The sequence below is a fragment of the Schistocerca cancellata genome, chromosome 1 (genome assembly GCF_023864275.1).
Source record: "Schistocerca cancellata isolate TAMUIC-IGC-003103 chromosome 1, iqSchCanc2.1, whole genome shotgun sequence".
Lineage (NCBI taxonomy): Eukaryota > Metazoa > Arthropoda > Insecta > Orthoptera > Acrididae > Schistocerca > Schistocerca cancellata.
In genome coordinates this window covers 560221695-560248239 of record NC_064626.1, presented here as the reverse complement: position 1 = coordinate 560248239, position 26545 = coordinate 560221695, and the positions used below count along the sequence as shown (strand labels likewise).

General features: G+C 36.3%; 1 long non-coding RNA gene across 1 annotated transcript in view; it reads left to right on the top strand.

The window, feature by feature from the left end:
- The first annotated feature begins 485 nt into the window (after positions 1-485).
- Positions 486-26545, top strand: part of LOC126181063 (uncharacterized) — a 39830-nt gene continuing 13770 nt past the window's right edge. The window contains exons 1-3 of the long non-coding RNA XR_007536696.1: positions 486-667; positions 9934-10049; positions 16424-16525. This is a non-coding gene — a long non-coding RNA (uncharacterized LOC126181063). The remainder of the gene's footprint in view (positions 668-9933; positions 10050-16423; positions 16526-26545) is intronic.

Sequence of the window (26545 nt, the reverse complement as noted above, 5' to 3'; positions counted from 1 at the left end):
ATAATATCCTTTCTGAGGCTAAAATGTAGTTTTAACTGTTAGGCCCTATTCACACAGGGATACCACTGAAATCACGTCTCCAGCTACTTAACGACCAAGTGTCTGGGATACTGGATGACTCGAGTAGCCAATCACGTTCACACAGACATGACACGAGTCTCCCGTACTGCCGAGTCACTTGCAGTGTGAATAGAAAATTGGTTGTGGGCAAAGGATGTATGTAGCGTGCTTTATTGTATGCCTTGCCCCAGTAGTACAACGTCCACTGACGCTGTTAGTGATAACGATATTATAATACAGTATCCCAGTGTGAATAGGGCCTTAAAACTTAAGTCTCCAAGCGACTGAGATACTCTGCGACCAAGAGACCCGACATGTGTAATTAGATGGGGTCATTCAGATGGAGATAGTGCAGTAGTGGCGTGCCAGAGTCGCTGCGACTTGGATACTATGTGACCCGACATGCTAGTCACCGAGTCTCCCAGTCTCTCAGTTGCATTCATACGGCTGGGTTGCGTAATGTAGGAACAAATGTTTAATTTTAAATTCGTAGGAAAAGTGGATAAATATCCGGAACTGTATATTTACAAATTGAAAGGGTATTCAATGAAGGAGGTGACAGAGAGAGCACGGCACGAAGTAGCCAAGGAGGTTGATCATCAGATAGGTTCAGTATCAGTAATTAACATTTCTAACATAAAATAAATTCGCCCTACTCACTATGCTTTAAATCCATTTTATTGAAAAACTAATCAACGATTTAAAAGCGCCCACTAAACAATAAACGTAACAAATACAGAACTAAAATGGTTTTAATTACTTATCAATACACTAATAAAAACGTACAGAAATTCATTAAAACGTTTTACAGAAATACACATTACGCATAAAAAGCTTTGTAAAGAAAGACAATTACAGTAGATCTGGTCATTATTGATGTAGTACTTTCACTGCCATGGGAGGGAAGCACAAGGTGTCGAAAAGTAGTTGGCTAAATAATTTCTTACTTCATAAGCTCTAGAATGGAGATGCAGTGCAATGTCTTTCCTTGACTGTATTCTGACTGTTGGCGTTTCAGTGTTGTTGCATTGTTACTCATCACAATTGTATTGGATACCTTCATGTTTTCCATTAAATTATCCAGTATTATTTTATTATGTCACCACTCTTTCTGTAGTTAGAGAACGAGTAGGACTGCTCAGGACTTGGAACTTCTGCGTTAGGTTTCCAAACGCGCATTCCATGCATTTTCTTCCTCTGCTTAATCTACGATAATAAATTGTCTTCACATTATCGAGTGTCCTTTGTGGGTACGGTATCATCAAGTAGCATGACAACGGAAACGCTTCATCTCCTACAAAGTAATATTGGAAATGACAGGGTGTCCCATTCAAACCTCCCTGATTTCAAAGAACCAGGAAAAAGAATGCATAGTAGACACGACAATGAAAAATGCACCACATTTCCGAGCATTTCAAAGAATTTATTTATTTATTTATCATCAATACACCTTTACATGTGAACCATTTGCTGCAGGAAGAATATCGAGTCTATATTCAATTTCTTGCCAGGTTCTTTGTAACATTTCCTCTGTTATTGTTGCAATCGCATTAGTGATATGATATCGCAATGTAGGTACATAGTCCACTTTAGTCACATACAGGTAGTCCTTCACGAATCCCCTCATGAAGAAATTCAGTAGCATAATGTCAGGTGAATGTGGTGGCTAGGCAATGGGTCCACTGCGTCCGATCCAACGATTGGGAAATTTCCTATCCAGGAACTCGCGAAGAGCCGTTGACCAATGCGGCGGAACTCCATCTTGTTGAAAAATGATGTTGGGTTGAAAGTCTTGTATCTGAGGGTACACAAATTGCTCCAACATGTCCAGATACACTGACCTATTCACTGTTTGTTCTGCAAAGAAGAATGGTCCAACAATCCTGTCGGGCATTAGCCCACAACAGATTTTAGTTTAGGGTTATCACGAACATGTTTAATGACAATGTGCGGATTTTGCAAACCCCAAATCCAAACATTATGCCTATTAACCCTTCATGATAGATGAAAGGTTGCCTCATCTGAGAAGAAGTATCCTTCCAAGAAGTTGGAATCCATATCATTACGCTGCATCATATTTGCAGCAAATTGTTGTTGGCGTGGTTTGTCGTTTGGCATCAGATGTTGCAGAAATTGCACTTTGTAAGTACACATATGAAGACGCTGGTGAACTACACGATGCAATGTTGACTGAGGTACGTCAAGTTGCCGAGATGCTTGAGGAATTGACTTAAGTGGGCTTCTGAGAAACGTTTTCCTGATGTCCTCTACTGTCTCTTCTGAAACTCCGTAATGTGCTCCAGAAACTTCCTATACCATTCATAATTGTTTTCATATCACGTGGATCACATTCATACACACACGATAATTTCTTTGCACAGTAATCGGCGACTTTGTTTCTGCAAACCACACTGCTGCTTGCGCACGATACTGTGGAGTCACCATTTTCACTCCATGCAACTATACTTCACTCTGGTGACGATACTTGGCACATCTGACAAGAGAATATAAATTCTCAGAGATGCTCTACAATGTGGTGCAGTATTCATTGTCGTATCTACTGTGGTTTTCCTCTCCTGGGTCCCGGAAATCGGTAGGTTTGAGTGGGACACCCTGTATATTCATTTTCATCACCTGGTAATCTCGAAGGCAATGGAGTGTTTAATCTTCCATTTGTAATCCAATGTTTAGTTGCTGAAGCACGAAATATCCCTTCCATCACTATTTATACCCACATTATCGGTTTCAGTGTTAATGAATAAACCTTCAGCATCACTGCATGCTAACAATAATGTGGAGTGGTATTGTTTATAATTGAAGTTACTTGAACCCGTCCCAGGCAATTTTTCAATGCGAATATGTTTTCTGTCCAATGTAATTGAGCAATTAGGTAGCTTTTAACCTACAGTTTATATTATTCTCAGTGTAATTGAAATACTGTATTATAATATCATTATCACTAACAGAGTCAGTGGACATTGTACTACTGCGGCCACAGCACACAATAAAATGTGCAACATACATCCTTTGCCCACAACCAGTGAAACTGATTTGATTTTCTATTCACACCATAAGTGACTTGGCAGTATGGGAGACTCATGTTGTGTCTGAGTCTCCCAGTCTCTTGGTTGTTAGGTAGCTGGAGACATGAATTGATTCTAGGGTCATCGCCAGGATTCTGAAGTCTTCAGCCTATGTTTTTAGTAAGCATTTTTCACTAATAAAACTATAAAACACGCTGTCTTATGTAATGGGCACTTGACACATATACAGATATGTAAATGCAGGCAAAGATGTACTGCAGCGACAAAAGTGGGCTGAAAGGAGTCTTAAAATGTCTGATAAAACTTAAATTGACTGTAATAAATTGTTTAAAACTGGACAGACTGCAAATGCAGTAAAATATTTATATTAACATTTTGCGCCTTTAAGATACAAATTATAAGTCGGCATTTCTGATGAATTGCAACTGATGAGAAGAGAATCCATAGAAAGTAAAGGAAATGGTTTTTTGTTGAGCACATATTATGCGTACTTATCTACTGTTTCTAAGTGTGAATGTATATAAATGTGTACACACTGTCAAAACTTTGAGCAGTGGACTTCGTTTCAAAAGCAGCAGGGAACAAAAGGGAACCGGCAGGGAAATGCTCCTGTTGGGGAACAAAAAAGGTGAATATGTTCTTGAAAAGATTGACAGAAAAGTGGAGAGCCAACTGCCTCAATCCTCATTCCACTTTCCTCACCCAAAATTTTGGCGTGTGAACATATTCACACTTTTCTGTGCTGAAGGAGAGTAGCAGAAAGACAGTGACAGTGGAAGAGAGAGGAGACAGTGCATGCCAGTGGGGGAGAAAGAGAGAGTAGACAGTGATAATGGGAGAAAGTGGCAGTGAAAGAAAGATGGATAAGGACAATAGCAGTGGAATCCAAAGAGACAAAAGGTATTGATAGTCAGTGAGAGACAATGGCAGAGAGGAAGAGATGGATGTAGATAGAAGCAGTGGGAGCAATAGAGAGAGAGAGGAGACAGTGGAAATGAAAAATACTGATGAGTGGAGACAATATTTGAGTTAGAGGGATCTGGAGCATCCCCGACCACAGAACTTCAACATGTAGGTATAGGAGATGGCGCATTTTGCATCGAAATTTTAAATGTGTAGGTATAGGGGAAAAAGTAAGTTGAACGCTCCAGAATTTTCGAGCATCCAAGGTGTGGTGGAGTCAGTGGCAGTGGGAAAGAAACAGAAACGGAGGCTGTGGAAGTGAGAGAGGAGACACTGGCAGCAGCCATGAATGGGAGAAAAAGGAGACAGTGGAAGGGAGACTTATATAGACAGTGACACTGAGAGGGACATGCTTAGTATGAAGGCTTAACTACAGACGGAGTATGGCTAAAAAGGATTTAGAATGTTCTGTGTTAAAAAAGTACGAATATGTTCACATGTGGAAATTTTTTGGTGAGGAAAGCGGAATGAGGACTGATGCAGCTGGAGAATGTTTGTCCTTTTTTGTGCTCTGGCAGGGGCAATTTTCTGCTGGTCATTCCTGTTTTTAGTGTCGTAGGCATTTAAATCTTTATTCAGTGATATAGTATAATATTCCTTCAAATATAGAATTACTTGATTGTTTGAAATGTTAAGATTTTAAGATAAACTTTTTTGTGCAATATTTTCGTGGTTGTGATTTGGCAATTCAGCCTACGCCTTTTTTTGGAGCTTAAGCAATTTTTCTATGTGTTTGTGTATGTATGTTAGCAACACCATTTCAAATCTGTATCATATAGACATAAAAGACCATGGCACATGCCCAGTAATGTGTTTTTCTTTAATGTGCTAGTAATCTTCTTCATTAAGAATGTGATGGAGCTAGTTCTGCACATAGATTACCTATGTGGTATTTTCAAGACAAGTGCTTGTCTACTTCCATTCACAAGAACTTGTAACTGCCTGGCTCATTTAAGTTTGTATTCTCAACTTCAAGGCTAATTTTTCAGTGGTGATATGTCTACTGGCATGGACCTGCATTTACATAGTTTTTGTTCCATTTATGAATAAATTTTATTCATATTATATTCAGAACGAATCTTTTCTCCAGTACATTCTCAGCACTATAATTAGTTATAAGAGATGTAACATCACTATATATGATGACATATTCACCCTCTGGTGTATCCATTTCGTATATGTAAAGTATGAAAAGCAGTGTGCCCAATACCGACCCATGAGGCAAATTACAAACAACTGTTTTGTGTTATTCTCTAGATTTATTTGTTTTTATTTAGCTTAGTTTAATGTCATAAAATATTTAGTATTTATATTACAAATTTAATCAACAGATTGGCAGATGTGGTAGTAATGTTGTATACATTTTTCTTCCAATTTATATTTAGCTCTTACAGTTATTTACATACCACACTCTTCAGCTCAAGATACTACAGCACTGACATATAGAAACAGATGATGCACACAATGTATTCAGGTTCTTAATACTATTTTCATACACTCTTACAAACAGATGATACTAATACAGACATATAGATAATATTAAGTCCCCCTGTACTCAAACCTATACTCTTCTAGACTATATAAAATTTGTATCACATTAAATAATCCTTAAGTGGTTTCTGCAATGTCTTTTCACTCCTACTGCCCTGTAGACTCTTAGGAAGACACTTTACCAGTTTTAAACCTGAGTATATATCTTTCAACAGTTCTCAGTTGTTGTGGTATACTTCTCAGTAAGCCTTTATTTCCTGGATCATATGAATGAACATATGTTTTTTCTAGTAATTTATTGCCTTTGACTAACGAAATTATTGTTCTGTATTTACATATAGCTGGAAAGACAGGTATTTCTGCATGAAGCAGTTTGTTTTTAATGAAGGATGGTCATAATGACCATTCTTCTGCAATATAAAAATAATCTTTGTATTAATGTTACTAAAGTTACCCCCAAGTTAGACCATACTGTAAATATAATTCAAAAAGAGCATGGTACATTGTATACAGAGATTGTTTGTTGGTATGATGTACAAGCTGTTAAATTATATCTGAATGTTGCCCCTACTGGAGCTTATTATCACATATAATTCCTCAAAAAAAGTATGGAAGTAACTTCTTCCAGTCTTGTTTCAACACTTTTAAGATTTATTATTAAGCCATTCTGCACAAGGCACTGCACTGTGTTATTTGTTGAAATAAATGCACCTCCTTCCACTGTTTACAGATTATTTTGTACATTTACTAATGTCATGTCATCAGCATGCAGTAATTTTGTTCCTTCTCTGTCACATATTGTTTATAAAGTGGTTGAACAAAAATGGACCAAGTAAAGATCCATGAGGTACACCATCCTAAATAGCTGTGTCCTGATTGCAGGTCTGCATGTGAACTCTGTAGTAACACACCTCTTTCAGATTCCAACATTTGACTTTATTATCTGCACTGTGTGTCCACTTATGAGACAGCTTTCAGGTTTTTCTGTTATTGCTGTATGGGTGATTGTGTCGAAACCTTAGACAAATCCAATAACATAGCAGATACTGAGTTTCTTTTGTCTAATGCATCTATAATAGGTCCTGTTAGGTTAAAAATAACTATTTCTGTACATTTCCTTTTTTGAAACCATGTTGGGCCAGAATCAGAGTACCACATTTCTCTAGGAAACTACTGTGCATCTACTATTAAAAAAAAAAAAAGTATTTTTGAGGAAATATATATTATACATACTAGTCTATAATTATTTCTGGTAGCTTTGATGCCTTTCTTGTTTATTGGTACTACTTTTGGAAGTATACTGAACTCTCACCAATCTGGCACTCAGTAGTCTGGCCTCTCAGTAATCAAACTCACTTCCACTCTCTAGTCACTCAGGAAGAAATGAAGTGCACACCAATGAATTATCTTCTGCAACAATGTTGTTAGTTAATTGCAGTCTTAAACCATGATATACATACTTGAAATTGTGGTTTTCTTTGCAGTTCAGTATCTTGGCTTCTGGAAGGAAACACGTTGCACTATGTCACAACTGTAACTCTAAATTTTAGGTAAGCTGAACCGAGGTTCTTTGCAGAAAGCCATCACTGCTGAGCATACTGCTGGATTAACAACTGTTTATGACATAAAAAAGAAAGATGTTCTTCAACTGTATGAAGATGGTTGTTATAATAAAAAAGTAAAAGAGTTCCAGTCAGTGGCCCACTATTAAAGGTAAAAACAGTTCCATTTAACAAAGAACTTGGAAGCAGTAACTTGTATGCAGCAACATGTTGTGCAGTAGCTGACAGTCACCGGGGAAAGTCATTCAGCTAACAAAAAAGGTCTAGAAGAGTCTGTGAAGAAGATATGGAAGATAATAAAAAAAGAATATTTAACTGCTGATACCTTGTACAATGCTGATGAAACCAATCTGTTTTACAAGATGGTTCCTTAAAAACATTAGCTGCCAAGAACGAGAAGGGAACTCATAAATATAAACAACAGAAATAGCATGTAATATTAATGGTATGATGTAAAGCAAGTTGGAATGATAAATTTCTGCTCTTGGTTGCTGGAAATCCCAAAATCTTCCATTAACAGTGCAGTATTGTTCTCAGAAGAAAGAGTGGATGGATTGCGAAATATTATTTGGTGGCTTTACCAGCTGTGAGAAGAGATCTGAAGAAGAAAAAACTTCCACAGACGCTATTCTTGTAATTGAAAATGCTTCCAGCCATCCTTCTGATGTGACTCTAAAGTATACAAGCACTCTTTCTTCTGCATGCACTCGAAATGACCACACAGTTACGAGTGCATACCTGTATAATAGTCTTAGTCCTTATCCACATTTGTTTGTTTTAATAAATGTCAGGGTGCTGATAACCTCACTGCTGGGTGCCCATAAGATCCCAAAACACACACACACACACACACACACACACACACACACACACACACACACACACACACTTTCTTCCACCCAGTGGAACTGCCTAGATTCGGCCAGTGGAGCAAGGAATTGTGGCATCAATTAAATGTCACTAACAACATGGAATCCTTGTCTTCCTGCTGAATGAATGTGGAAATGACTCTACCAAGGGTATGTTGAAGGTGTGAAAAGCAATCAACTTAAGTGACGATGTTTTAAAACAGCAAAAGTATGGGCTAAAGTGGAGAGCACTACCATAATGAAGAGCTGAAGTAAGTGTTGGATCCAGTACCGAGTGACAACGATGAGCCAGTTGATTTAGAATCATCAGCTGCTGACACTTTGTACAGCAACATGTACCACAAGCTTCCATGAGGAGGAGAAACTGGTGAAGAAATGTTGTTAAGTGGCTGAATTTGGAAAACTGTGAGGGAGACCAAACATCAACAGATGAAGAAATAATTAAAAGCATGCAGGAAATTAATGGTGAAAGTTATGAAAAAGAGAAAATTGGAGGAGAGAGCTTGAATATTTCTCACACTGCTAGTGCTGAAGCTGCAGACATCTTCCTGGAATACAACATGCACAACAACCAATTACGTGCATTATCAATGTAATTTTTGTAAGGTGGTTGTATGATAAAGTATGCCACCATTGTGTATCATCATTGTGACAACTAAAAATTTAGCACATGTTTCATAGTTAGTGATACACTGCATACAGGATGTCCCAGATGAAAGGTCAATATGGTATACTGAGTACAGGAAGTCGCAGGGGAATGATCAATATTCATGAATATGTGAGGTATGATCATTTGAAGCATTTACACTAATGAAGAGTATGCAGATGTGGTGGATGTTTATGGGTTCTGAAATGGTAGTGCTCCTGATGCTGTCGAAGAGTACCGTCAATGGTAATGTGATGTCTATGATAATGCTTAGAGATGAATGAGTTTAAGATATGAATTTTTCAACTGTCAGATACATTTTGTAATGTTTACTGATTGATGTACATGTGTTAACCAGAAATATATTTAATAATACAGAAAATAAATAACATTGTTTATTTTGAAATCCCCTTTATAATAGGGCATATGTCCTTAAGAATTTTTTTTTTTTTTTACTTCAAATATGCATTCCTGTCATATCCCTGAATATTGACCATTCTTCTAGAATACCCTGCATGTGATCACTCAAGGACTCAGTTTTCTCTAAAATGAATGTATCTTTGAATTTAATAAAGTAGAGTCCATTTCTGTTATTTCATCCCTCACACATTTTTTTTAGGTTATTTGGTATTTCATTATCTCCTGGAGAGTTTTCAGATTTTTGTTTCTCAATGATTTCTATGATTTCATGTTTTGTCACTGGTTACAGGAATACTGAGCAGGATGGTTGTCCTAGTATTCTAGGCAGCTTTGGACCTGGATTTCTTTCCCTTTGAATTTTTTACAGCACATATGAAATTGTTCTGCTCCATCTGTAACTGTGACATTCTGTTTTCATTCAGTTAATAACATTTGTGTAATTTTTATTATACTTTTCAGTGTTAATAATATCCTATGATCTTTCATTTTATTTTTATGACTCTGTTTGTTTATCAACTGGTCTTTACTACTCTTATTAATAGCCTTTATTTCCTCTGATATAGTATATGTGTCTCTGTATTCCCTGTATCTCTGACTTTATTCAATCTAGTCCAGAGTCTATTATTTCTTTGTTAATCCATTGTCTATGGTGACCTGCTTTTTCTGATAAATTATTTTGGGGAAGATTATATCAAAGTGGTCCATTAATGTTTTAAGAAATGCACTATATTTTTCATTTGCTCCTTATGCTTCTATTGCTTCAGTCCAACCTTTTTTTCTCAATGTTATTTTGAAACTGTTCATGTTTTGTAGACTGATAACCTTGACTTCTCTCATCTTAATTTATTTGTTTTGTAGAGCTTCATATTTGTTTTTAGATGCAACGGGTTAACCCAAGATGATCAGAGTCTGCAGAACCTTTACTCCAAAATCATTGTTTTCAGTGTTGGTGATAATGCTATCAATGATTATCTATCTTTGATCAGTCACTACAGTAAGTAAATTTATTATGATTTTCATAATAATGTTTCTTTTCCGTTCTTCTTCTGATCTTGATCCTGTACTCATGTCTATGTTTTAGTCTGTGCACTTAATATATTTTTGATTTTAAACTTCAATAATAATTTTATTAGTTTTCTTTTGGAGGGGAAGGGGGGAGGGGGAGGTTGCAATATTAGTACTTCTCAAACACACATAATTAAATTAAAGAAATTCATTTTTGTATTAAGCATAGCTGGATATGAGTATTTAAATGAAAGAAGATGAAGTTTTTTTTTCGAGCAAGCAATGGTTTGCTGAATAATTTCTACTTATCTTGTTCAGTTGGATTTATTCGTCATTGCTGATCTGCATTATTATTGTTTGCTACAGTAGATATTGGTGTGACTCTCTTGGAATATGTTCCATTCTTATGACATTACAAGCAACTTTCCCACAGCAAATATTCTTTTCCAACATTCATGATTTGCAGTTTCTTTACATCCAAATTATAAAATTTTGCATTGACAAATATTGAAAAATTACTGTAGAGAAATGAGCAAAATCTCAAATGCCCAAATGATTGGACAGTTTTATGTGTAATTACAATTTATGTTATAAGTAAATTTCAATAAAAAAGATAATACAAATAATTTCTCACATGGCACAAAGGTCAACAGAGAACAAAGGCGTCTTTTAAACGGTACTTTTTTTTCATAAAATACAGGGACTTTGAGTGTTAAATATTACGTTATGACTGTTTTCAGTTGATTAGTATTAGAACGTGGAAATTATGGTCAGAATTAAAGTAATATTTCATTTGCCTACAAGAGTGACAATTTATTCATCAACTATAATTTATCTATATCAAATAAATTACACCATTTTGCATTAAAAACTACTGAGTAACACATGTTTACTTCACAAACAACTGTTTACCTCATTTTATGAGGTGTGAACAAAAATCCTTTTAATGTACATTCTGTTTTGTATCAAATATCATTAAACAATAATTATTGCACATTGAAAATCAAGACAGGACCAAAAATACATAACTACATTGCAAAATTACACTGTATTGGACTGTTTAATTATCACATGTATCGTGTAGTACAATATTTGTATCTCACTATATTACATTGCTACCTCCACCTTACATTTTGATGTGAAGATAAAGGGAACCAGATCATAGTCTCCTGCCATTAGACTGCTTTATTTGCTCTTGCTCACTAATGCATAACACATCTGGTAGTGTTTCACTCCGGAGCACTTATACTTCTAGTATTTTGTAGTTTTGGTGTAGGACTTAAGTACTATTTTTCTTTTGATGAATCTTGAGTTGTTGAGAATATGTTGTAGTTGGAGATGAATATATGATCAATTTCCATTCATTATTTTGTATCTTGAGTCTCTTCTGTTTCACTGTCTGTGACATAAAAAATATGCTCATAGACTCTCTGGAGACCACATTGGCTTCCTTTCTATTTGTTCTCATTTTCTCACTGAAGTTGCTGATAGAATGAAGATCTAAATTTTGTTTGAAAATTGTATTGCATAAATGAATTTCTGTCTTTGTGGACCTGAAACTATTGAATTAACTGGACTGAAATGTGTATACATGAAGTTTCCATTTGTATAATATCCTAATTTAGTATATAAAATGAGATGAGTAACTTTGCCATTTGCAATTGATTACATTACTTTAAAGAGACTTAAACAATATGGTAATGAATACATGCAACAATAAGAAACATAATCACAAATGTAGGTCAACATAATAAAAGAACAATGTGTCGATGACTCAAGTTCTCTTGGGGATTGCATAATTTACTTGAATAGTGTATCCCCTACTCCCACATGAATCAGGTATCAGGTACATTATGTAGATCTATGAACTTATCGGTTACGTCTCAATCCAAGGAAACTCTCAAAAAAAATTTCATTCAGTTTATGTCAATTAATGTCTATTTCTGGTACCAGCAGGTGTACTCTTTATTCAGTATACTCTTTGTTACTCTATTTGGCATTTGTACATGGTTTAATTCAGTGCAAAATTTGACAATATTATCTGTACTGATTAGTCTTGAAACCGATGATGACAGTGCCCTAAAAAGCATTAGTTCCACTTGATGCAGAATAATGGAGTGCACACTGGACAGTACTCTCTTTGTATAAGTGCTCACTGATCACTGATCTCTTTCAGGACTTCCTGATTTGTGTACTGAATATATACCTTGTTTTGTTCCACATGTCTGAAGGTTGTCCTTTGGATGGGACTGACATTACATAATAAATAAATAAAAAATTCTTGAGAATGTTTCCCCTTTATTCTTGCAGCATTTGGCATTTTGTTCATAGAAAAAACAGACTTGACATCCTACGTTGATACTAAATTTTCAGGGCTGTGGATTAAACTAACAAGGGTAATAGGAAAACCACACAATTTTTATAAGGCAAGGTTAATTGTGAATTGTAGTTTAATCAACTGATGATGTACGTTTGCAATGCACATGGTTTGCATACAGGAGACATGTCAAAAATTTAGGTATAGCACTAAAATGAAGTACACACACACTGTCCTGCATGAATTAATCTGCTCAGTAATAGTAATGTGAAACGTAAAATGTGTTTTATTCATCTCATAATGTACACAATTTGAGAACATATATCTGATGTACAGGAGACATGCCAAGGTTACAATTTGCTTATTTAAAATTTTGTCACACTTACAATAATACTTTGTGGAGCATTTGCTTACTTGCAATTTGTCAAACTTACAGTATTTACATCTACTATAACTATCATAAATTTTTATTCCATTTTAGGGATCCAGCTCAAAGTATCACTTCATCCTTCATGAAATCTTCCGCAGAGTAGTGGCATTATTCAATAAGAAAATGTTGTAACTTGCTTTTTATAATATTTATCTCCATATTCATTATGTCACACCCTTTTATTGTGTTGTGAATTTTCATGGTTATATACTGAGGAGTATGAGCATGCAGTTTTAAGCAATGAGAGGTGAAAATAAAGTTCTTTTTATGTCTTGTGTCATATGAGTGTTCAAAGTGATTTTTTTAATAGATCATCTCTGCTGCGTAGGAAAAGAACCATCTCAAATATGTATAAAGAAGGGACAGTTAATATTTTTAGGTTTTTAAGTCATGGTTGACACGAGGCCCTGGCTGTGCAGAGCACTTGTTGTGAATGATTCTTTTTTGCAATTTTAAAATTCGTGTAACATTTCCCGAGTTTCCCCAAAAAATTATTCGATATCGAATAACCGATTCAAAGTACCAATAATATGCTATTTTCCTGGTGGCCATATCAGTGGCACAGCTAAAATTTCCATTGCAAATACAAGGCTGTTCAATTTATTTGCTAGATATTGTATATGAGAATTCCAGCTCAAAGTTCTGTCTAAGTTTATTCCCAGAAACCTGACTGAATCAAGTTCTTCCATTTTTTTGATTGCTGTGAGTGACACAGATTTCTTCAGTTTTTGAATGTTTGGTTTTAAAACTCATCATGTTTTTGAAATGTTTTGCCTTAAGCCATTTTGACTGAACCATGTTTCCAGGTTACTTAACATATTCATGACACTCTGTGGTATGTTGTCAAATTTTTCATATTCAATTAGGGCAGAGTATCATCTGCAAACAAAGTTAAATGACTATTTATATTGAGAGGCAAGTCGTTTACATAGAACAGGAATAAAATGGGTACAAGGATTGAACCTTGAGGAACACCTTGTGACACAGTTTTCCATTCAGAGAAGTGATCTGCTCCATTTGATGTGATTACTACCCTTTGTTTCCTTTCTAAGAGATATGGTTCAAACAATTTCAAAGCAACATCTCTTATTCCATACCTGTTGAGTTTGAAAAGCATCAGGGCATGGTTTACAGAGTTGAATGCTTTTGTAAGATCACAGAATATTCCTGTGACCTTAGCTTTCCTATCTAGTGATGAAGTAATTTTTTCAATAAACTCGTTTATCACATCTACTGTGTTTTTGTCTTGTTGGAGGCCAAATTGGTTATGTGAAATGTCATTCTATGTGATGAAGCTTTGTATCTGTAAAGCAGCAATTTTTTTCAAATATTTTTGATATGACAGGGAGTATAGAGATGGGGCAATGATTTCCCATATCATCTTTTGAACCTTTTTTAAACAACGGTTGTACTTCCATGTATTTCAAGAGATGAGGGAAGTAACCTACTTCGAAGGATTTGTTTATTATGAGATGAGAGGATGAGCTATTTGTTGTAAACTTTTTTTAAGTATTTTGGTGGGTATTCCATCCCATCCAGCAGAATTTTTGTCTTTTAAGGAGAGTATGACATTTTCAACAATTTTGCTGAGACTGTGTTGAATTTTTGGAGACATTCACTGGTATTGCCTTTTAACCCAAAACTATTTATTTATTTAGGTTTGTTCCTGTGACATCTTGTACAGATATAGGACAGGTCAATAAATGATACAGAAAGTTAAATCCATCCACACATATACAGACACAAGCAGACAAATACATATATATATATGTATGTATGTATGTATATATATATATATATAATATAGAGGGAAACATTCCACGTGGGAAAAATATATCTAAAAAGAAAGATGATGAGACTTACCAAACAAAAGCGCTGGCAGGTCGATAGACACACAAACAAACACAAACATACACACAAAATTCTAGCTTTCGCAACCAACGGTTGCCTCATCAGGAAAGAGGGAAGGAGAGGGAAAGACAAAAGGATTTGGGTTTTAAGGGAGAGGGTAAGGAGTCATTCCAATCCCGGGATTGCACTATGTTAACTGAATTTCCCGAAAAAAAAATAAAATAAAAAATAAAAAAAATAAAAATAAAAAGAATCATGCATCATACACTGCTGTGCAGAAGTAAGTTACTGCCAAGTAACATAGCTTGATGAAACTTGGACAATACATAGGAAGAACTGCCACAGTATAGTACAGAATGTAACTAAAAGAAATAGACAATGAGATCAACAGAAATGACACTTTTGTTCACAGACAATAATTACTCTGAAGTTACTATGATTTATGATGGTTTCCTGGGCGTTACAAAAAGGTTGAATATGGTTCTTAATAGGACAGCAGTGCATCCTTTGCAACATGCTATCATGCTGGCCACAAAGTTGGTAAGGAGTTCTTGTGGTATGGCATACCACTCCTTCACCAGTGCAGTCGGCAACTCTTGGAAGGTGCTTGTTGCATGTGGATATCCTGCAATACGTCTCCCAATGCATCCCACATGGGGAATGACCATGTACCCCTGTACAGTGTATGATTCACAGGACCAATAAATAAATATACAATACATTTGTCATACATCCTCTCATTCTGAGAGCTCTTCCACCTGTATTGTACAGTGCAGTTACACATTGTCATCCATAACAATGAAGTCAGGGCTGAATGTACTGCTGAAAAGTTGGACATGGGGAAGGAGTGCAAAGTCACAATAATGTTGACCAGTGAGTCTATCATGTTCAAAGTTTTGGAGGTCAGTATGCACATGCAACGCCTCCCCACACCATAACACCTGGACCACCCAAACAATCATTTTTGACAGTATCCCTGAGTGCATTATATGCTTTCACCTCCCACCATATGAGGGTAAGTAACACTTTAAAATAGTTTTAAAAGTTTCCAGAAAAGATGTCAAAAATGCAATCTCATCATTAAAAAACCAAAACTTTGCAAGTTGAGATGGAATACCATCTAAAGTTGTTAAAGCATTACACAACATAAGTGCATAGGCACTAACACAAGCAATTAAACAACACCTTAAAAAGAAAGCCACTTCTCAGAGATACTGAAATATGGTGAAGTTAAAACACTCTTCAAAAAGGGATCAAGAGAAGTCATGGGAAATTAGTGTCTTACCTCAGTTGTTGTTGGAGGGGTCTTCAGTCCAAAGACTGGTTTGATGCAGCTCTCCATGCTTCTCTATCCTGTGCAAATCAATTCAGCTCCAGATAACTACTGGAACACTCATCTATTTAAACTGCTCACAGTAATCATCTCTTGGTCTCCCTCTACAATTTTTATCCCCTAACACTTCCTTCCAGTATTAAATTGATGGTCCCTGGATGTTCTACACTGTGTCCTATCAACTAATTCCTTCTTATGGTCAAGTGCCACAAATTTCTCTTCTCCCTAGTTTTATTCAGTACCTCTTCATTAGTTAGACAATCTACACATCTGATCTTGAGCACACTTCTGTAGCACTACATTTCAAAAGCTTCTATCCTCTTTTTTTCTGAATTATTTATCAACTACATTTCATTTTGTACACTGCTATACCTTCAGAAAAGATGTCCTAACACTTGTGTATGTTTAATGTAAAAAATTTCTTTTTTCCAGAAATGCTTTTCTTGCCACTGCCACTGCCAGTCTACAGACATCTGTCTGAGAATCTGGCTGAAAACCCAAAGAGATTCTGGTCATACATAAAGCACACCAGTGGTAAGACACAATCAATACTTTCACTGCGCAATAACAACAATGAATTCACTGACGACACTGCCACTAACACAGAGTTATTAAACACTGTTTTCCGCAACTCCTTATCAAAGAAGATGAAGTAAATATTCCTGAATTCCAGTCAAGAACAACTGCCAAGATGAAAAACATAGAAGTAGATATCCTCGGTGTAGCAAAGCAGCTTAAAAAACTTAATAAAGGCAAGGCCTCCAGTCCAGATTGTATACCAGTCAGGTTCCTTTCACAGTATACTGATACAATAGCTTCATATTTAACAATTATATACAACTGCTCGCTCACAGAAAGATCTGTATCTAAAGACTGGAAAATTGCTCAAGTCACACCAATACCCAAAAAGGGAAGTAGGAGTAATCCACTGAATTACAGGTCCATATCACTAATGTTGATTTGCAGTAGGGTTTTGGAACATATATTGTGTTTGAACATTATAAAGTACCTCGAAGAAAATGATTTCTTGACACATAATCAGCACGGATTCAAAAAATATCATTCTTGTGAAACACAACTAGCTCTTTATACTCATGAAGTAATGAGTACTATTGACAGGGAATGTCAAATTGATTCCAAATTTTTAGATTTCCAGAAGGCTTTCAACACCGTTCCTCACAAGTGTCTACTAACGAAACTACGTGCCTATGGAACATTGCCTCAGTTGTGTGACTGGATTTGTGATTTAGTCACAGTTCGTAGTAGTAAACGGAAAGTCATAGAGTAGAACAGAAGTAATATCTAGCATTCCCCAAGGAAGTGTTATAGGCTTTCTACTGTTCCTGATCTATATTAACAACATAGGAGACAATCTGATAAGACCTCTTAGACTGTTTGCAGATGATGCTGTCATTTACCATCTTGTAAAGCATCAGATGACCAAAACGAATTGCAAAATACTTTAGGTAAGATATCTGTATGGTCAAAAAGAGGCAGTTAACCCTGAACAAGAAAGAAAAGTGTGAAGTTATTCACATGAGTACTAAAAGAAATCCGCTAAATTTCAATTATATGGTAAGTCACACAGATCTGAAGGCTGTAAATTCAACTATACATTAGGGTTTACAATTACAAATAACTTAAATTGGAATGATCACATATATAATGTTTCGGGTAGAGCAAACCAAAGACTGCAATTTATTGGCAGAACACTTAGAAAGTGCAACAGGTTAACTAAAGAGACTACTTACACCATGCTAGTCCACCCTATTCTGGAGTAATGTTGTGCAGTGTGGGATCCGCATCAGGTGGGACTGATGGAAGACACTAAAAAAGTTCGAAGAAGGGCAGCTCATTTTGTATTATCACAAAATGGGGGAGATAGCGCCACAGATGTGATACATTAATTGGAGTGGCAATCATTAAAACAAAGTCGTTCTTCATTGTGATGGGATCTTCTCATGAAATTTCAATCACCAGTTTTCTCCTCCGATTATGAAAACATTTTGTTGACATTCACCTACATAGGGAGGAATGATCATCACAACAAAATAACAGAAATCAGGGCTCGCACAGAAAAATTTAAGTGGTTGTTTTTCCTGTGTACCGTTCAGTAGTGGAGTGGTAGAAAGATACATTGAAGGTGGTTCATTGAACCCTCTGCCAGGCACTTTATTATTAATTCTTTATTATGAATAGCAGACTAATCATGTAGATGTAGACATCTTCCAAACTTTAGCTGTAATCAGTTATTTTACTGCCTAAATAGAAAAACTCATTAACTACTTTTAGTGTCTCATTTCCTAATCTAATTTCCTCAGTATCAGCTGATTTATGCTAACTACATTCAGTCATCTTCATTTTGCTTTTGTTGATGTTCATCTCATATCTTCCCTTCAGCACACTGTCCATTCCATTCACTGCTCTTCCAGAGTCCTTTGGTGTCTCTGACAGAATTAAAATGTCATCGGCAAACCTCAAAGTTTTTATGTCTTCCTCTTGAACTTTAGCTCCTACTCCAAACTTTTCTTTGGTTTCCTTTACTGCTTGCTCAGTGTACAGCTCGAATAATATTGGGGATAGGCTACAACCCTGTCTCCCTCCTTTCTCAACCACTGCTTCCCTTTCATGTCCCTAAACTGTTATAAATGCCATCTGATTTCTGTAGATGTTGTAAATAGCCTTTTTCTCCCTGTATTTTACCCCCGCTATCTTCAGAATTTCAAAGAGAGTATTCCTATCAACAATGTCAAAAGCTTTTTCTAAACCTACAAATGGTGTAAACGTATGTCTGCCTTTCCTTAACCTATCTCCTAAGAGACGTTGTAGGGTCAGTACTGCGTTGCATGTTCCTACATTTCTCCAGAATCCAAACTGGTCTTCCCCAAGGTTGGCTGCTACCAGTTTTTCCTTCCTTCTGTAAATAATTCATGTTAGTATTTTGCAACCAGGACTTATTAAGCTGACAGTCTGGTAATATTCACAACTCTCAGCATCTGCTTTCTTTGGAATTGTAATTATTACATTTTTCTTGGACTCTGAGGGTATTTCGCCTGTCTCTTACATCTTGCACACCAGATGGAATAGTTTTGTCATGGCTGGCTTTTGCAAGGCTATCAGTAGTTCTGATGGAATGTCATCTGCTCCTTTCTCACAGTGTCATCCCTTGTACAGTTCCTCTGTCTACTCTTTCCATCTTTCAGCTTTCCCTACTTTCATCTGAGCTCTTGAAATTCACACAGTTGCATATTTTTTCTCCAAAGGTCTCTTCAGTTTTCCTATAGGTGGTATTTATCTTCCCCTAGTTATGTATGCTTCTAAATCCTTACATTTGTTCTTTAGTCATTCCTGCTTAGCCATTTTACACTTCCTGTCAGATTCAGTTTTTAGATATCTATATTCCCTCTTGCCTGCTTCATTTACTGCATTTATTATAATCTCCCTTTATTATTTAAATTCAGTATGTCCTTTGATATCCAAGGATTTCTGGCAGGTCTTGTCTTTTTACCTATTTGATCCTCTGCTGCCTTCACTACTTCATCTCACAAAGCTACCCATTTATCTCCTGTTGTATTCCTTTCCCCTCTTTCAGTTAGTCTTTGCTTAATGCTCCCTCTGAAATTCTTAAAAAATCTGTTTTTTTCCCACCTTATCCACGTCCCATCTCCTTAATTTCCAACTTTTTTGTAATTTCTTCAGTTTCAATCCACAGTTCATAAACAATAAACTGTGGTCAGAGTCCAAATCTGCCCTTGTAAATGACCTACATTTTAAAATCTCATTCCAAAATCTCTGTTTTACCATTACATAATCAGTCCGAAACCTTCTGGTATCTCCAGATTTCTTCCATGTGTACAACATTGTCTCATGATACTTAAACCAAGTGTTAGCAATGGTTATATTATGCTCCTTGCTAAATTCTTCCAGGTGGCTTCCTCTTTCATGGCTTTCCCACAATTCATATATACCTACAATTTTTCCTTTTCTTCCCTTTCCTACTATTGATTTCCAGCCCCCCATATAAGACCCCCTGGGATACTTCATATTAAAAATAAAGTCTTATTGCAATCTAGTGTTATACACTGTTTCTGCATCTACATGCACATCTGTGTGCTGAAAATGACAGTGAGGTGCATGGCAGAGGATACACCCCATTTTACGAGTTATACCAGTTATTAGGGTTTCTTCCCATTTTATTCACATGTAGAGTGGGGGAAGACTGATTGTTTGAATGCCACTGTACATGCAGTAATTATTCCAATCTTATCCTCATGATTCCTAGTGAGTAATACATTGTGGGCTGCAGTTCATTCCTAGAGTCATCATTTAAAGCTGGTTCTTGAAATTTTGTTAATAGAATTTCTCAGAATAGTGTATGTATATCTTCAAGAGTCTTCCAGTTCAGTCCCTTCAGTATCTCTGTGACACTCTCCCGCTGATCAAACAAACCTGTGACCATTTGTGCCACCCTTTTTCTGTATATATTCGATATCCCCTTTAGTCCTACTTGGTACGGCTCCCAAATACTTGAGCAATAGTCTAGAACCAATCATCTGAGTCATTTGTAAGCAATCTCCTTTGTAGACTGATTGCACTTCCCCAGTATTCTACCAAAAAACAAAGCCTACCGCCTGCTTTACCCACAACTGTGCCTATGTTATCATTTAATTACACATCCTTACAAAGTGTTACACCCAGGTATTTGTATGAGTTGGCAGATTCCAACAGTGACTCATTGACATTATAGTCATAGGATCCTGTGTATTTTTCGTTTTTGGAAGAGCACAATTTTACATTTCTGCACATTTGAAGCAAGTTGCCTGTCTTTGGACCACTTTGAAATCTGATCACAATCGACTGAAAATTTATGCAGCTTCTTTCAGATAGCACTTCATTTTAGATAATTGGATCATCTGCTAAAAGCCTGAGGTTACTATTAATATTGTCTGCAAGATCATTAATATACAACATGAACAGCAAGGGTGTCACCATACATCCCTGGGAACACCAGATGTTACTTCTACATCAGATGATCTCATCATCCAAGATAGCATGCTGCACCCTTCCTACCAAAACGTCCTCAATCCACCCACGAAATTCACTTGATACCCCAAATGACCATACTTTTGACAGTAAACATAGGTGTAGCAGTGAGTGGAATGGTTTTCAGAGATCAAGAAATACTGCATTTACCTGACTCTCAGTGTGCCATGTGAAAAAGTGTGGTTGGGTTTCATGTGATCGATGTTTTCGGAATTCATGATGGATGGCATTGAGGAAGTCATTCTGTTCAAGATACCTCATTATGTTTGTGCTCAGATATGTTATAAGATTCTATAACAAATGACTGTCAAGAATACTGGATGGTAGTTTTGTGGATCACTTCTATTACCCTTTTAGTACACAGATCTTACCTGTGCTTTTTTCCAAGCATTGGGCTTTGTTGTTTGTTTGAGGAAGCTACAACAGGTTATAGTTAGAAAAGGGGCTAACTCAGCCACAAATTCAGTAAATAATCTGACAGGGATTTCATTGGGTTCTGGAGCTTTGTTCAATTTTAATGATTTTAACTGTTTCTCAATATATGTGACACTCATACTTATTGCATTCATCTTTTGAGTGGTATGAGGATTAAATTGTGGCAATTCTCCCAGGTTTTCCTTTGTAAAGGAACATTTGAATATGGAGTTAAACATTTCAGCTTTTGCTTTACCACCCTTAGTTTTTGTAGGAAAATATCGAGTTATGGGGGTACCTGTGTATATGTTAGAGAAAATACTGAATTCAATAGTGTAACTAAACACCATAAGCTGTCCTGTGAAAAAGATATAGAACTCTCAATAGCTGAACTACCAAGGCAAAATACAGTTATTATCTGTGCATACAGTTTGCCAGATGGAGACAAAAAAGTGTTTTACAATTGCGTGGAGGAACTCTTGGAAGAAATTCACTCTCTCAAGAAAAATATAATTATTTGTGGTGACTTTAATACTGATTTCTCAAAATCCAATAAATTCAGAGATGACATAAATCACTACAATTGTTCAATGTCAGTGCAATGGTAACTGAACCAACTCAAGAAACACCAACCTCTGCATCTATTATTGATCAGATCTTGATAAATATATGCAAATATACCTATAACATATAAGTTGTAAACACAGGGTTTAGTGATCACAATGCTCAAATTCTTGCAATGAATATTTCAGGACACTCAATTCGCAGTAGAATATGACACACTGTAAGGAATTCAGTACAAAAAATGTTCTCTCCTAAAGGGTGAAAGTTGGAAAGATGTATATGACTGTAATGATACCAATGAGAAATATGATAAGTTTATGGCTACATTCAAACATATTTTTGAAATGGCTTTTCCCAAGAAAATAACTACATTTAACTCTACTCGGCTTTTCCCAAGAAAATAACTACATTTAACTCTACTCAAAAAACAAACAAGTGGATTACAAATGGGATAAGGATATCATATCAAAATAAAACGAGATTGAATGAGTAATCCAAGCAAAATTCTAATCCTGATTTTATTACATATTTCAAAAGATACAAAAGAATACTAACACGGATTACTTCAAAAGTAGAAAAACTAGAGAAAGACAAAATATTGTGTAATTCCAAGAATAAAGCAACCTGGCAAATTATAAGGAAAGAAATGGGCATCAGGCCAGTTAATCACAGTAATATAGAGTTGATTATGAATGAAAATAAACTAACTGACCCAAGAAGTGATGTGGTACACCAACCTGCATTATTATGCATTTTGATTATGTCAACAATGTAATCAAAATGACTACTGTATTGTAAATTAACAAGGTTTACCACTATCCTACATCACATGTACAAACAATGTACTAAAATGATTCTTGGACAAATAAATGAATAAACATTCACAAGCAACTGGACTCTAACTTTGGTGGCACTATCAGTCTTTACACATGAGCAACATTTCTTTGGGTTTTGTGAAATATCATTTGACAATATTCTGCTATGGTAGTCATTGAAGGCATCACGCATTGCTCTCTTGACAGCCAAACATGTTTCATTCAGCATAACTCTTTCTATAGCGCAATGCTTTGTTTCACACCAATTGTGCTGTAATCTTTGTTTCTTTAGAAGTTTCTTTATAGTGAATTTATACCATGGAGGTTTCCTACCATTTTGAAATGTTCTGCTGGATACATATATATCTATCCAGTGCATGGTCAACTATTCTTTAAGTTGAGCCATAGCTCCTCTACATTCTCCTGCCCTGTAATGAAAGTTTCAAGTTTCTCACTGAGATGTGACACTACTGATTTTTTATGTACTTTACTGAATGTACATATCTTTCTGCTTGTTTTAGTTGTCCTTTGTACTTTGGCAGTCATTGTTGCCACAACCACGTCATGGTCACTACACTAGTTTTGATGTGGACATCCTCTAAGAGGTCAGGTCTGTCTGTTGCCACTAAATCCAGCTTATTCCTATTATGAGTGGGGTTCCTAACTTTCTGTTCTAGTTAGTTTTTGGAGAAGGTATTTAGTAAAGTTTCACAGGATGTCTTATCATGCCCACTACTAACAAAGCTGTAATTTTCCCCATTAATTGTTAAATGATGGAGGTCTCCACCAATGATTACAGTATGATTGAGGTACTTACATGCAAGTGAACTGATGCTTTCTCTAAAGTTTTTGGTTACATCAGATGAGCCTGGTGGGCAATACAAGGATCTAATTATCATTTTATCCCAACCCTGATAGAGAGTCTTGCTCAAACAGTCTCACATGCAGCTTCAGTTTCTATCTAGATGGCTTTGATTTTCTTGTCTACTGTGACAAGTAACCACCTCCATTTCCCAATGGAATGATCCTAGAAAAACAGCATTTTAGGGGTACCTACAATAACAGTGAGCTTTATCATGGCAATTTTATGTGGCAGATGATTACGTGAAGGCATATGCTGTAAACTACAAACAGCTTGCTTCATTGGATTAATCAATAGATATACTTTCCATAATATCATAATTATTCCATCCTCAATTTTCCATTGTTTGATTTTAATCAATAGATGTTGTTTATGTATTGACACAGAACCATACAAGTGAAGTAATGTATTTAATTCAAGACTTTTTACCCCATCTTTATTTGCAACAACCACAGTACTCAATAATATCCAAAAAGTTTTTCTGTTTCCAAACAAAGCTTACAAAGCCTTTCCAGTATGCCAATTATGTGGAAGTCAAATGGTAAGGATTCCAAGTAACACTACCTGCAGTAGCTGCTGACACTGAAAAGACATCACCTGCCAGATCATCTTGAAGCTGGTAACCTGAAAATGACACTCAATTGACAGTAAGGCCACACATAATGCATCCGATTCTTATGAATGAGTTTTTAACAGACTGGAATTTCAAAGTTATTAATATAGATTCCAAACTGAAAGATACCCTCATCTATTCCTGCTATTATTGGAACCCCCTGACCACTGGGGCAATTTGTAGTTTACTGTACAAAAGAATGTATGTGCGTCCAAACTCTCTGAGTTTTAAGATAATCTTCCAGCATTGTTACTCCTCAGGTGAATGCAAATAATTGAGAGAGCACGGTGATAGTACTATTACATTTAGGTGCCAGAGATTATTAATATCAATATTGAAACAATGGAAAATCCAGTATGGAATGTAACAATTTTATGAATAGGAAAGTTGTCACTCACCATATGACAAAGATGCTGAGTCACTGGTAGACACAACAGAAAGACTGTCACAAATAAAGCTTTTGGCCCCTAAGACCACAGAGAGAGAGAGAGAGAGAGAGAGAAGCTTTATTTGTGACAGTTTCTTTGTTGTGCCTATCTGTGACTCAGCATCTCCGCTACATGGTGAGAACCACAAATGTGTGGTCACTCAAGGGAAATGAAGGTCCAGCTAGAAGGGAAAGTAAAGGTCAGCCATAGAACACAGCTGTTCAGCTCACATGTAATAGGCCAGCCCAGTAGTTGGCTGAAAGTGAACATGATGGCTCGTGTGGAGTTGTGTAATGGTGCAAAATAGAATTGACTTGAGAACAAAAAAATTACTAAATCAATATTTTTCATAGCTTTTGCCATTTAGATTGCAATATAATCTGCAACACATTATGTGAGCTAAATGAAAAGAGTGCCAGATTCTTGGCTGACAAAAATTTTTAGAAAATGAAGTCCAAATGTTAAAAAATAATAGAAGTGAAGTAGCACCACCACAAGGGAGTAATGGGGTAGGACTGCATTGATATTGAATGTGTGTGTGTGTGTGTGTGTGTGTGTGTGAGAGAGAGAGAGAGAGGCAGAAGGGGGGGGGGGGGCAGGTTGCTAGGTTGCATTGCTAATACCAGAGGCAGACGAGGAATGTACAGCATTAAACATAATGCCTGCTTAAGGGAATATTTTAAAGCTTTGAAAGCTTCTTGACAGCGAGGTGGCCATTACAAAAGTGCACCTTGGCACAACAGCTGGTTAAGTGTTAGGAGAGTTGTGCTAGGTTTGCACTGAACAGTTGATCTTACCTTGAAACACATGTAAGTCCTTAATGGTCATGGGTGGCTACATTTAATCTATCACTCCTGCATAATCCTTCATCTTGGTTTCTGTCCATTTACTGAGGGTTTAAACCCTAAATATGTCAAAGGAGATTATATACAAAAACACTTGTGAATGTTGCATTCAAGCACTCTTTCTGACAGCCTCTGAACAGAAAGCTCAAGGTTGTGAAGGTGATCCTCTGGAGTTTCATCTGTCACCAAAAAATGGCTGAGGTACCTAGTACAGTTGGGAATATCATGTAGCAGTTGAGCCATGAAATATTAAAATATGGCAGAGACTGAAAAGATTCCAAAAGATAACAGTTGGCTTGTTTAACACTAGATAAGTCAATGATACTGCATCCAATGGGATTTAGAAATATGCGTTTGTGAGGTCAGTTTTAGTGAATAAGATGCCATGACCTAAAGTTCCAATGAGATCATCTGGGATCAACAAAGGATAAGTTTCCACTTCATCATAATCTTTGAAATCACCATTAAGTCTCAAGGCACGATTAGGTTTACGTATTGTTGCCAGGAGAGTGGCCCATTGATGAGGGGTGTAGGTGGTAGCACATCTCCATGAATGAGCCTATTCAGCTCTGTTTTGAGGGTGTCCTTGAGAGTCAAGGGCACCGCGTGGGCTTTGATAAAATGTGGGACAACTGACACTAAGAATGACATGACCTTCAAAATCTGTTGTCTTCTCTACTCCAAAAAATTGAAGTTAATCATAACACAGAGTCTTTAAGATAGTACAAGGCCCATCATTTTGTGTAGGATGAACTCTTTCATGATCAAAAACCAAAAGTGTGGAAGCAGTCTACCCTGATGACATTGTTGACTTCGAAGTCAACTACCATCAGAGAATTTACTGACTATATGTTATATGTAAGTAAAACTGGAAACTTTACTAGCAGAGGCAAATGATGACATTCATAGGCTCAAAGACTTATTTTAGTTGGCTGTAGTGGCAATGTCCCTAAATTTAAGTATGTAGATT